A 10,853-nucleotide genomic window follows, 5' to 3' on the forward strand; every position below is an offset into this window, starting at 1 on the left:
ACCATCAGAGCCAGGGAAAAAGGAATTTGTGGTAACACTTTACTATAAGAATCGATCGATTGATGGACAAGTCATCAAGGGACCGTCATTTTGGTGAGAGAGAGAGAGAGAGAGAGAGAGAGAGAGAGAGAGAGTTGGGAGGTGGGGCTTAAATGGCTCTGAGCACTATGGGACTTAACATCTGTGGTCATCAGTCCCCTAGAACTTAGAACTACTTAAACCTAACTAACCTAAGGACATCACACACATCCATGCTCGAGGCAGGATTCGAACCTGCGACCGCAGCGGTCGCGCGGCTCCAGACTGTAGCGCCTAGAACAGATAGTCACTACGGCCGGCGGAGGGGGTTAAAAATAGTAGAGGGAGACTAGGGGATGAGTACAGCAAGCAATTTCGAATGGATGTAGGTTGCAGTAATTATTTGTAAATAATGAGGCTTGCACAGGAAAGACTACAGGGGACAGTTGCATCCAACCGGTCTTCGGACTCCAGACAATGACACCTTACACAAATATTCTACTGTGTTGGAAATTGTGCCGACACATAACATGATGCATCTTTTTCATTGCATTTTCACGATTTGCAGTGTTGACTCTCGGTATAGTTGTGTCTAGAGATGATCGGAAGTTGTGTAGAGTATGAATGTTTTGTTTCTTACTTGGGTTAATTATTCAGTTAACGCACAAGAAAGACGAAACATCTGTGACTAACGATAAAAAACCTTAGTTACAGATACCCATATCGTATGTGCAACTACAAAAACTATGGAGATGCCCGACTAACATAACGGTTCCTGAAGAGAAAGCATTTTTATTAGTTTCAGGGGAAACAGTCTGTATGATCGATTGATTTGACCTTGCACCATCAGCCAACATGGCCTTGCTGTTTGGTACAGCGAATGGCGCAAAGCAAAAGGAACCTGCAGCTGTTACTTCTTAAGAGGATATGTGGGCCTATTCATAGTTCTGCCATATGGGTTAAATATTATTACATCGTATGGGAAAAAAATACCGGATGTAAATTAGTCCTCGCCCACCTCCCTTAGGAATTACGGGTGAAAACTACTCAGGAGACTGCCGTCATAATGAAATATAAAACTGTCATCCTACGGATCGGAACATGGAATGTTCAGTCCCTTAATCGGGGAGGTAGATTAGAGAATTTAACAAGGAAATGGATAGGTTTAGGTCACTTACAGCGGGGCTTTTAAGCAGAGGATTTGACATAAGGGTCACCGATTTCGCTCAAGTTTTGCAAGGAAGTGTTATACGGAAAATAAAAAGAGATGGCTTTGGGCATTTTCCTGGACGCGCCATAGTTTTTGCAAAAATCAAAGTCAAAGTTCATGACCGAAAATCACATTTTCAGTGCTGTAAGTAGGAAGTTCGTCTAAAACCAAACGTTTTCTATCAATATATTATGGGGTCCAAAGTTAGCAACTTTCGAGTAACGCGCGGCTTTCGTGCTGTAGCCCGAGCAGCCGTCGTTCTGCGCGTCCTGCAGAGTGAGGTCGGCGGTCGAGGCGTTGGACTGCCAGGCCGCTGCGCTGGTGCGTGTTCCACACACCGTCGTCGCTTCTTTCTCGTTCGATATTTTTTCGCTATATCTGATAGTCTTAGGATAGTCGGAAACATGGGGATGATTAATAATCAAAAAAGTATACATAGTGTATTTACAGTTATTTTCATCGAGATACATAGTTCAAAAACACACCCGAAGCGCGTATTATTGCGTAATTCTAAGTGATCGTATATTTTTTTGAGTTTTCGCAAACAGTGATGTGAAACGCTACCACAAAAACAGACAAAACAAATATTTTCCGCATTGTGCGCAACACGCAAATGAGATCTTTCCGCACGAAGATATTTGCCGGTATACTCTTCGTGGAAAACATGTCAGATTCACGTTGCTAAACACGGATCTATCAGATGTCTGTTTGGATGCATACCATGCGTATAGAAGCGTATCTTGAAAGACAGGAACGGATAACTGGGCCAAACATTGACTTTTGATTGCATCCGACCAGTCTCTTCATTCTCTGCTCCGATTTATTTATTTACATGTCAAGTTCCGTAGGACCAAATTGAGGAGCAAATCTCCAAGGTAATGGAACGTGTCAGTACATGAACTTACAAATAAAAGTAATAACAGATAAAAATAAATGTTCATGAACCTGAAAGAAAATCAGTCCATAAGTTTAAGCAAACGCTATCAGCAATACAATGAGAATCAGCTTAATTTTTCAAGGAACTCCTCGACAGAATAGAAGGAGTAACCCATGAGGAAAAACTTCAGTTTTGATTTGAAAGCGCGTGGATTACTGCTAAGATTTTTGAATTCGAGTGGCAGCTTATTGAAAATGGATGCAGCAGTATACTGCACACCTTTTTGCACAAGAGTTAAGGAAGTCCGATCCAAATAGAGGTTTGATTTCTGCCGAGTATTAACCGAGTGAAAGCTGTTTCTTGTTGGAAATAAACTAATATTGGTAATAAGAAACGACAATAAGGAATATACATATTGAGAGGCCAATGTCAAAATACCCAGACTCGTGAACAGAGGTCGACAAGAGGTTCGTGAACTCACACCACTTATTGCCCGAACCGCCCGTTTCTGAGCCAAAAAGCCGGCCGAAGTGGCCGTGCGGTTAAAGGCGCTGCAGTCTGGAACCGCAAGACCGCTATGGTCGCAGGTTCGAATCCTGCCTCGGGCATGGATGTTTGTGATGTCCTTAGGTTAGTTAGGTTTAACTAGTTCTAAGTTCTAGGGGACTAATGACCTCAGCAGTTGAGTCCCATAGTGCTCAGAGCCATTTGAACCATTTTTTTTAGCCAAAAATATCCTTCTAGAATGGGAAGAGTTACCCCAAAACATAATACCATATGACATAAGTGAATGAAAATCAGCAAATTAGACTAATTTACGTGTCGAAGTATCACTCACTTTCGATACCGTTCGAATAGTGAAAATGCCAGTATTCAGTCTTTGAACAAGATCCTGAACGTGGGCTTTCCATGACAGCTTACTATCTATCCGAACACCTAGGAATGTGAACTGTTCAGTTTCACTAATCATATGCCCGTTCTGTGAGATTAAAACGTCAGGTTCTGTTGATTTGTGTGTTAGAAACTGTAAAAACTGAGTCTTACTGTGATTTAACGTTAGTTTATTTTCTACAAGCCATGAACTGAGGTCATGTAATGCACTACTTGAAACCGAGTCAATGTTGCACACAACATCCTTTACTACCAAGCTAGTGTCATCAGCAAACAGAAATATTTTAGAGTTACCCATAATACTAGAGGGCATATCATTTATATAAATAAGGAACAGGAGCGGCCCTAACACTGATCCCTGGGGCACCCCCCACTTGACAGTACCCCACTCAGATCCCACGTCACAGCCGTTATCAACATTGTGAATAATGACCTTTTGCTGTCTGTTGTAAAAGTAAGAGGTGAACCAATTGTGAGCTACTTCCCTTATTCCGTAATGGTCCAACTTCTGGAGCAATATTGTGAGATCAACACAGTCAAATGCCTTTGTTAAATCAAAAAATACGCCATGCGTTCGAAACTTTTTGTTTAGCCCATCCAGTACCTCACAGAGAAAAGAGAATATAGCATTTTCAGTTGTCAAACGACTTCTAAAGCCGAACTGTACATTTGATAGCAAATCGTGTGATATAAAATGATCAATTAACCTTACATACACAGCCTTTTCGATAACTTTTACAAACACTGATGGCATAGAAATAGGTCTAAAATTATCTACATTATCCCTTTCTCCCTTTCTATAAAGCGGCTTTACTACTGAGTACTTTAATCGCTCAGGAAACTGACCATTCCTAAAGGAAAAATTACAAATATGGCTAAATACAGGGCTAACATGTGCAGCACAGTACTTCAGTATTCTACTAGACACTGTCATAACCATGAGAGTCCTTAGTCTTCAGTGATTTAATTATTGACTCAATCTCCCTCTTGTCTGTATCACAGAGGAGTATTTCAGACGTCAATCTCGGAAAGGCATTTGCTAAGAAATTTATATGATTTCCTGTAGAAACTAAATTTTTATTTAATTCACTAGCAATGCTCAGAAAATGGTCGTTAAATACTGTACATATATCTGATTTATCAGTAACAGAAATATTATTACTGCGAACTGACTTTTTATTATAAACCTTGTGCTGCTGACCAGACACTTCCTTCACAACTGACCATATGGCTTTAATTTTATCCTGTGAATTAGCTATTCTATTTGCATACCACATACTTTTTGCCTTGCTAATAACATTTTAAGCACCTTACAATACTGTTTGTAATGGGCTACTGTAGCTTGATTGTGACTACTAGCATTTTGATATAATTCCCACTTTGTTCTACATGATATCCTTATCCCACTAGTCAGCCAACTGGGCTGTCCATTACTGCTAGTACCCCATTTAGAATGTTCTAATGGAAAGCAGCTCTCAAAGAGCATGAGAAATGTGTTATGGAAAGCATTGTATTTATCATCTTGCCACTCTTGTTCCTTGACAAGTTTTGAAAAACACTCTATTGCTGTTGGATTAACTTTCATACGTAGTTTGTAATTAAATACGACATTGGTTTGAGTACAAAAACCTTTTAGTGTTAAAATTTGTGTATCATGGTCTGAAAGGCCATTCACCCTTTTACTAACAGAATGCGCATCTATTAATGAAGAATGAATAAAAATATCGTCTATGACTGTGCTACTGTTCCCCTGCACCCTAGTTGGAAAAAACACAGTTTGCATCAGATCTCCTTTTTCTTGCACAATCATGTACAAAATTAATATTGAAGTCACCACATATAACTACTTTCTGGTAATTCCTACAAAGTGAATCAAGAACCCTCTCTAGCTTAAGCAAAAATGCTCTGAAGTCTGAGTTAGGGGAGCTATAAACAACAGCAATTAGAAGTTTAGTTTCACTAAATTCAACTAATGCTGCACAACTTTCAAATATCTGTACAGTGCAGTGTCGTGATACGTCTATTTACTCAAATGAAATACTGTTTTTTTACATACAGAGCCACTCCCCCACCCCGCAAGTAACTCCTTGAGAAACAGCCAGCTAATCTGTAGCCTGGTAAGGGAAGCCTCTGAATTATCAAATTATTTAAGTGGTGCTCTGATATACCAGTAATTTTAGAGTTAACATCTATTAGCAGTTCACTAACTTTATCTCTAACACCTCTTATATTTTGATTGGAAACATTACATCCTCTGGACGTGAGCCCTTAGTTAGAGGCACTTCCTTTAAGTAGGTATACCTATCAGCTGACTTCAGTCTAAAAAAGGTGCAGCTCTAACACCAACTACTACAGGAATTTTTCCATGAGTGATACCACCACCACCACCACCACCACCACCACCACCACCACCACCACCACCACCACCACCACGCTTCGCAAGAGGCGAGCATGGAGGACCTCCACTGATTCATGGTCTCCTTTACCACCTGTAGCTTGTTTCGTGAAGACAGAGTGAGCCATTCCCTGTTCCAGGCAACTAAAACATGGTGGTGTAATACCGAGCGGAGGTCTGTTTCCAAAATACCAATCTCAAGAGTCGGTTTACTGGTAGCCAGTTTGTTCGGCCAATAAGCTCATTCCCTAGTATCCCGATGTGGCCCATGGTCCAGACGAAGGTCACTGAGTGTCCACACTATTCAAGGACATAAATAAAATCCTGGATAGCACTGACCAAGGGATGGCGAGGGTATCGCTGGTTGAAAACTTGCAAACTGCTCAAGGAGTCGCTGCAAATGAGAAAGGGCCACACCAGTACAGAAACGGGTATGCTCAAGAGCACAAGAAATGGCTACCAATTCTGCACTGAAAACACTACAGCCATTCAGCAAGGAGAGCAGCTCAATATGTCCTATGTGAGTATAAGCAAAGCCTACATGACTTGCTACCATCGAGAGATTAGTGTAGACTACTTCTGAACTCTGGGATACGTCGAGGACGGACAAAACTTGGCGGCAAGTGGAATCATGACGACCCGAATCTTTTGGGCCGTGTATTAGGTCAAAACAAAGCTGTGACAGAGATATGCACCATGGAGGTGTACAGGAGAGGGTCCAAGAGGACAGGTGGAAGAAGATAGACCAAATGCGGATTGCGATCACAATCTCTGATTGGGGTGCTGCCGCGTGAGATGGATTACCATGTTTCGAAAGAGGAGATGGCAGTTCGGATGCTTAGGGGAGCTGTCAGTGTGGGTAGCGTAACTGAGAAGTAGTAGTTGGCGCCTGACCAGCAATGGAGAGACTCCAGCCTACATGAGTAAGCTATTCACAGGGCTACTCCGAAAGGCTCCTGTCGCCAGTCGAACCCCACAGTGGTGTATCAGATCCACTACCTACAATGTTGAGGGCAATGCTAAACTGTACGTCAGACTCGAGGCAGGATTGTATCAGGGCTTCGTAAAGCTCCAGAAGGGTTGTGCGTTCGGCACCTCAGGTGGTGTTACTCAGGCAGCGAAGTGTATTAAGGTGCAGCCAGCGTATTCACGTAACACGGCAGAAAGGGGTCGCTTTGACGCCACATAAAATATTTTCATATTAGACTTAAACAAGTACTTTTTTAGTGTTTGTTAATCCATACTTTATTTCTAGTAATAAAAACAATTTTTTTACAATTATAAATAACAATTACTAATTTATTTGAACAACGATATATCTTATAAATTTATTGTTGTTACTGCTAACAAGTTTTTTTAACTATAGCTGTTAATTTAGTAACTATTATTTAGTATATTTGGTCAATTTTACGCTCGTATGTGTTTTACAAACAGCTCTCTATTAATTTTCACTCAAGTAATTTGAACCTGCTACACGTTTTTAGCACAAGTGATTTCTGTTACACGCGCACATTCTCTGCACACTGCTTTGTGACAATTTTCGTTGAGCTTGATGCCTTAGCAGACGCCGATTTCGTACGTCCTTCGCTTTCTACGTGATTTCAGTCCCATTTCATCTTCCTTTGCCTCATGTTCTTGTTCTTTCATTCTCTAGAGTTCATAGGCCAATTGCAGTAGGAGCTGCTTCGTTTCCATTGTCTTGTTCGTTACTGTGTTATAGATGACCCATGCATTTATTGCCACCATGTCCAGTATGTTGTAAAAGACATGCACTGGCCATCTCCTACATGCTACCTCCGCTGATGAACCACGTCCACCCCGTACTTTGTTGCATTGTAGAACGTTACGGTTTCAGGTTTTTTTTTCTTTTCTTCCTTGTTTATTGCTACTTCAGCATGCAGTGTACTCAGAAGAATCACATTTTTATTCTTCTTTCCTTGGTATACAATCAAGGTGCATTCAATGTTGTCGTGGACCGTATTTCAGCATTTGGCTTCCTTACTTCATTGGGGATTTCACGGCAGATCTTTTTCATTGTACCAACTAATGAAGTTTTCTTTTCTTCGAATCTTTTTAGCAAGCTGAAGAGACGTGGTCACACTTATTCCTTGATTTTAAATGGCTCCATGAGACGCAGAACGATGTACTCTCGAAGCGGTTGTTTCTTTCTATGCGTGTCCTCTTCGCCGAGGTATGGGTGTCGTTATATCAACAGCTAACCAGAATTTGAGACCATATTTGTCTGGTTTGTTGGACGTGAATTGAGTAAACCTGCATCTTGCTCCGCTTGGTAACAGTTGCTCGTCAATGGTTATATTTTCTCCAGGGTGGTAAGTGCGAATACTGTTTTCAATGAACTTTCCCCAAATTTCAGATACAAGACCGAATTTGTTGTCTGCTAGGCGTTCAGCCCGGGTTGATTTTTCATCAAAACGAGAAATCTGAGAAGCTCCTAAAATCTGGCATAATGTCCTCGATAAAAGCAGGCCCCCAAGAGTGCGACCAGAGATCATCCAGAGACATACCTTTTGTGCACAATACACCCCAGACACACACAGTGGCTATCAGTTTCTCCATTTCCTCACTTGACACAGTCCAGTTGAAAGGGTACAGTACCGCCTCACATTGAAAATAGGTACAACACTCTTCGTTATTCTTGTCAGAACAACATATTTTTTGTAATAGTAACTCAATTTCACTTAATACACTGAAGCCGGATACCAGTGTAGGAAAGAATGACTATTTATTTAATTGATCACATGTGCACTCCCACAAAATAAATCCCTACACCCGATTTGGTGACATCTGTGAAATGAATGAATGTATGGTCGTCTGCTAACCACAGACAGTGAATGTGCAATATATGATCATCTTTCAGGCGGTCCTTTGGTCACCTTTGGTGGAACCAAAGAGATAAAATTTACCGGAGCTTTGACCGCCTGAAATGTGGCTGACCAATACGGTAGCAAGGTGCTCCCCCACTTCGGCTGAGGTGCGAGATGACCTGAAGAACGGCGATGTTTTCAGCATTCTGGCGCTGGATCTTGCTTTGGTAAGACCTGTCTTAGGTGTGCTACATAAAGACAAAGGAGTGGATAGAATGGTGGAATGCTTAAGAGTAGTTTGGAATAATAATTACTCTATTTCAGGAACTTTTGTGGGGAGAATTAAATGTCAGGCAGGTAATATTAAGGGGATTGTAGTAATCTTTGGAGTCCATGGTTTCAGTTGAGGACTAGCTTGTGTGACGAATATGTTCTAAATATTACTTTGCGTGTTATGTTTCCGTGTGACGCTTGAGTCAAACTATAATACTCAGAGTGAAGCAAGGTGAGTCAGCCGTCTATCCAGCAACGCCACTTGGCTTGCATTGCACAGGAAGACGTGCATATATCCTCCAGAGTTCATAGTAGGACAGAAAAGTTACAAAGTGGGGCAGTGTCGTGTGAAACTGAGATGAATACTAATTGAAATGGGAAAGCTGAAAGTGATGTGATTATAACGTTGTGACTATTCCTTGTGTTGTATTCCATGTTGCAGTGTGGAGTATGTCATGTCATTTAAGTATGTGTGGTTTGCATGGGAGAGTAGCAAGATAGGTTCAGAGGCACTGGGTTATGAATGTTCCTTTTCTACCGCTCGGTCTGGAGGAAATTTTCGTGATTATGGGTGTGAGTCGAAGTGTGAGATATAGCAAAAGGTCCACCATCCTATTCAGAAAGTGCACTGTAGTGTTAGATAATTACGAGACCATAAGATAGAGAATCACCAATGTAAGGCCATGCCCACTAGGCGGAGATTCTCATGTGCAATTGTTGTAGAAAATGTAATGGTGTGTTTAGGTTATAGAATTTATCGGAATAAAAAGGATAGTGAAAAGAAAAAGATTGGTGGCCTTTTCCTTCGTATAGTATGTTGTCATGATATCCAGAATTTATAATGTGTGCGCCATTCATATTCAGTGCGATGGCCACGTGTTGATCAAAGCCGTTAAATAAGAAAGAAAACGTGGTATTGCCAGTGCGTAATGAACAGATTTGTGTAAATTACTAATAGATGTGCGTTATCCGTTTCCGTTGCGTAATATTCAAACAGGAGAATAATTTGTAACTTAATTGTGAGTACTAGAGCTCATGTTACTTGATAAATAAGAATGAATCCACTCGCTTGGCAGACCACTCATCTTGCAGGCCTGACTGCTTGATGCCACAGTATGAGCAAGGCATGTGGGTGCCTCTCACAGTCATTGTTTTTAGTACTTTTCGAGCATTTTATTCTGTGTATTTCTTCATGAGACGTAGCATTGCTTCATCAAAAGTAAGACGGAAGGCACTGATGACAGAGCTGTCTACTCGTTGGCAAGCGTAAGCAACTGGCTATACATACTCGAAAACGCGCTTCACAGACGAAGACTGCCTGAGTGACAACATAAACTATGGCGGACTGAAGTATACACGCGCCAAGTTGCGTCAATGAGTAGCTCTACGTTACTGCTCACGGTTGCCACCGTATTGTTGGGTAGTTAATTGTATTTTGAAGAGAAATTACAGTGTGGTCAAATTTACCCATTCCGCCGTTGTAGGTTTACCGAATTAAATGGCGAAGAAAATTGAAGTATTTTGTAAATATTAAAACATCTTGAGAAAGAGAAGAAAATGTTACAAAAAGTCATAATTTCATTAACGAAGTAAATAAATTGGATGTGACATTGAACGAAATACTTATGACAGGAGTCATTTTTGACCCCTTCCGTCGCTCTAGTGTTAAGCTGGCGAAAATGGGGAACCTATATCAACCGAGAATCGAATACCAGTCCCAAAAAGCTATAACTCTCCACCACACTGAGTAGGTGGTGGTCGAGGCAAAGTTCTGGTTGTGGGTGAACTGTGTGACGTCGACAGAAGTGGATGATGCATGTCTAGGCAGCGGGTGAGAGCCCATGCCTGCGCCTTTTGTTTACTGCCTTGCAGTCGACGTTCAGTGACATCCACACTGGAGGAGCAATAGTAGAGGCAAAAGTCGTCAGCATACAAGGAGGGTGATACCGAGGACGCCACAGTTGCTGCTAGACCATTGATCGCTATTAGAAGAAGAGGACACTTGGACAGAACTCTTTAGAACCCCATTGTCTAGGATATGGGCGGTACTGTGGGAAGCACAAACTCTAACCTGGAATGTATGGTGTGACAGGAAGTTCTGGACCAAAAACGGGAGCTGACCACAGACACACTACTCGCGTAAGTTAGCAAGGATGTAGTGTCATAAGCCTTTTGCAGGTCGAAAAAGACCGCTTTTGTCTGATGTCAACACATCAGACAAAAGCTGTTCAGATGGCAGACTATGTAAACCAGATCATCAGTAGTGGAACGGCCTTGGCGAAACTGCCCTGTGATGGAGCCAGAAGACCCTGAGCCAACACAGCCGCCAGTTCACCATACATTCAACCAACTTACAGAGAACAT

Source organism: Schistocerca nitens, chromosome 2 (genome assembly GCF_023898315.1).
Source record: "Schistocerca nitens isolate TAMUIC-IGC-003100 chromosome 2, iqSchNite1.1, whole genome shotgun sequence".
Taxonomy (NCBI): Eukaryota; Metazoa; Arthropoda; class Insecta; order Orthoptera; family Acrididae; genus Schistocerca; species Schistocerca nitens.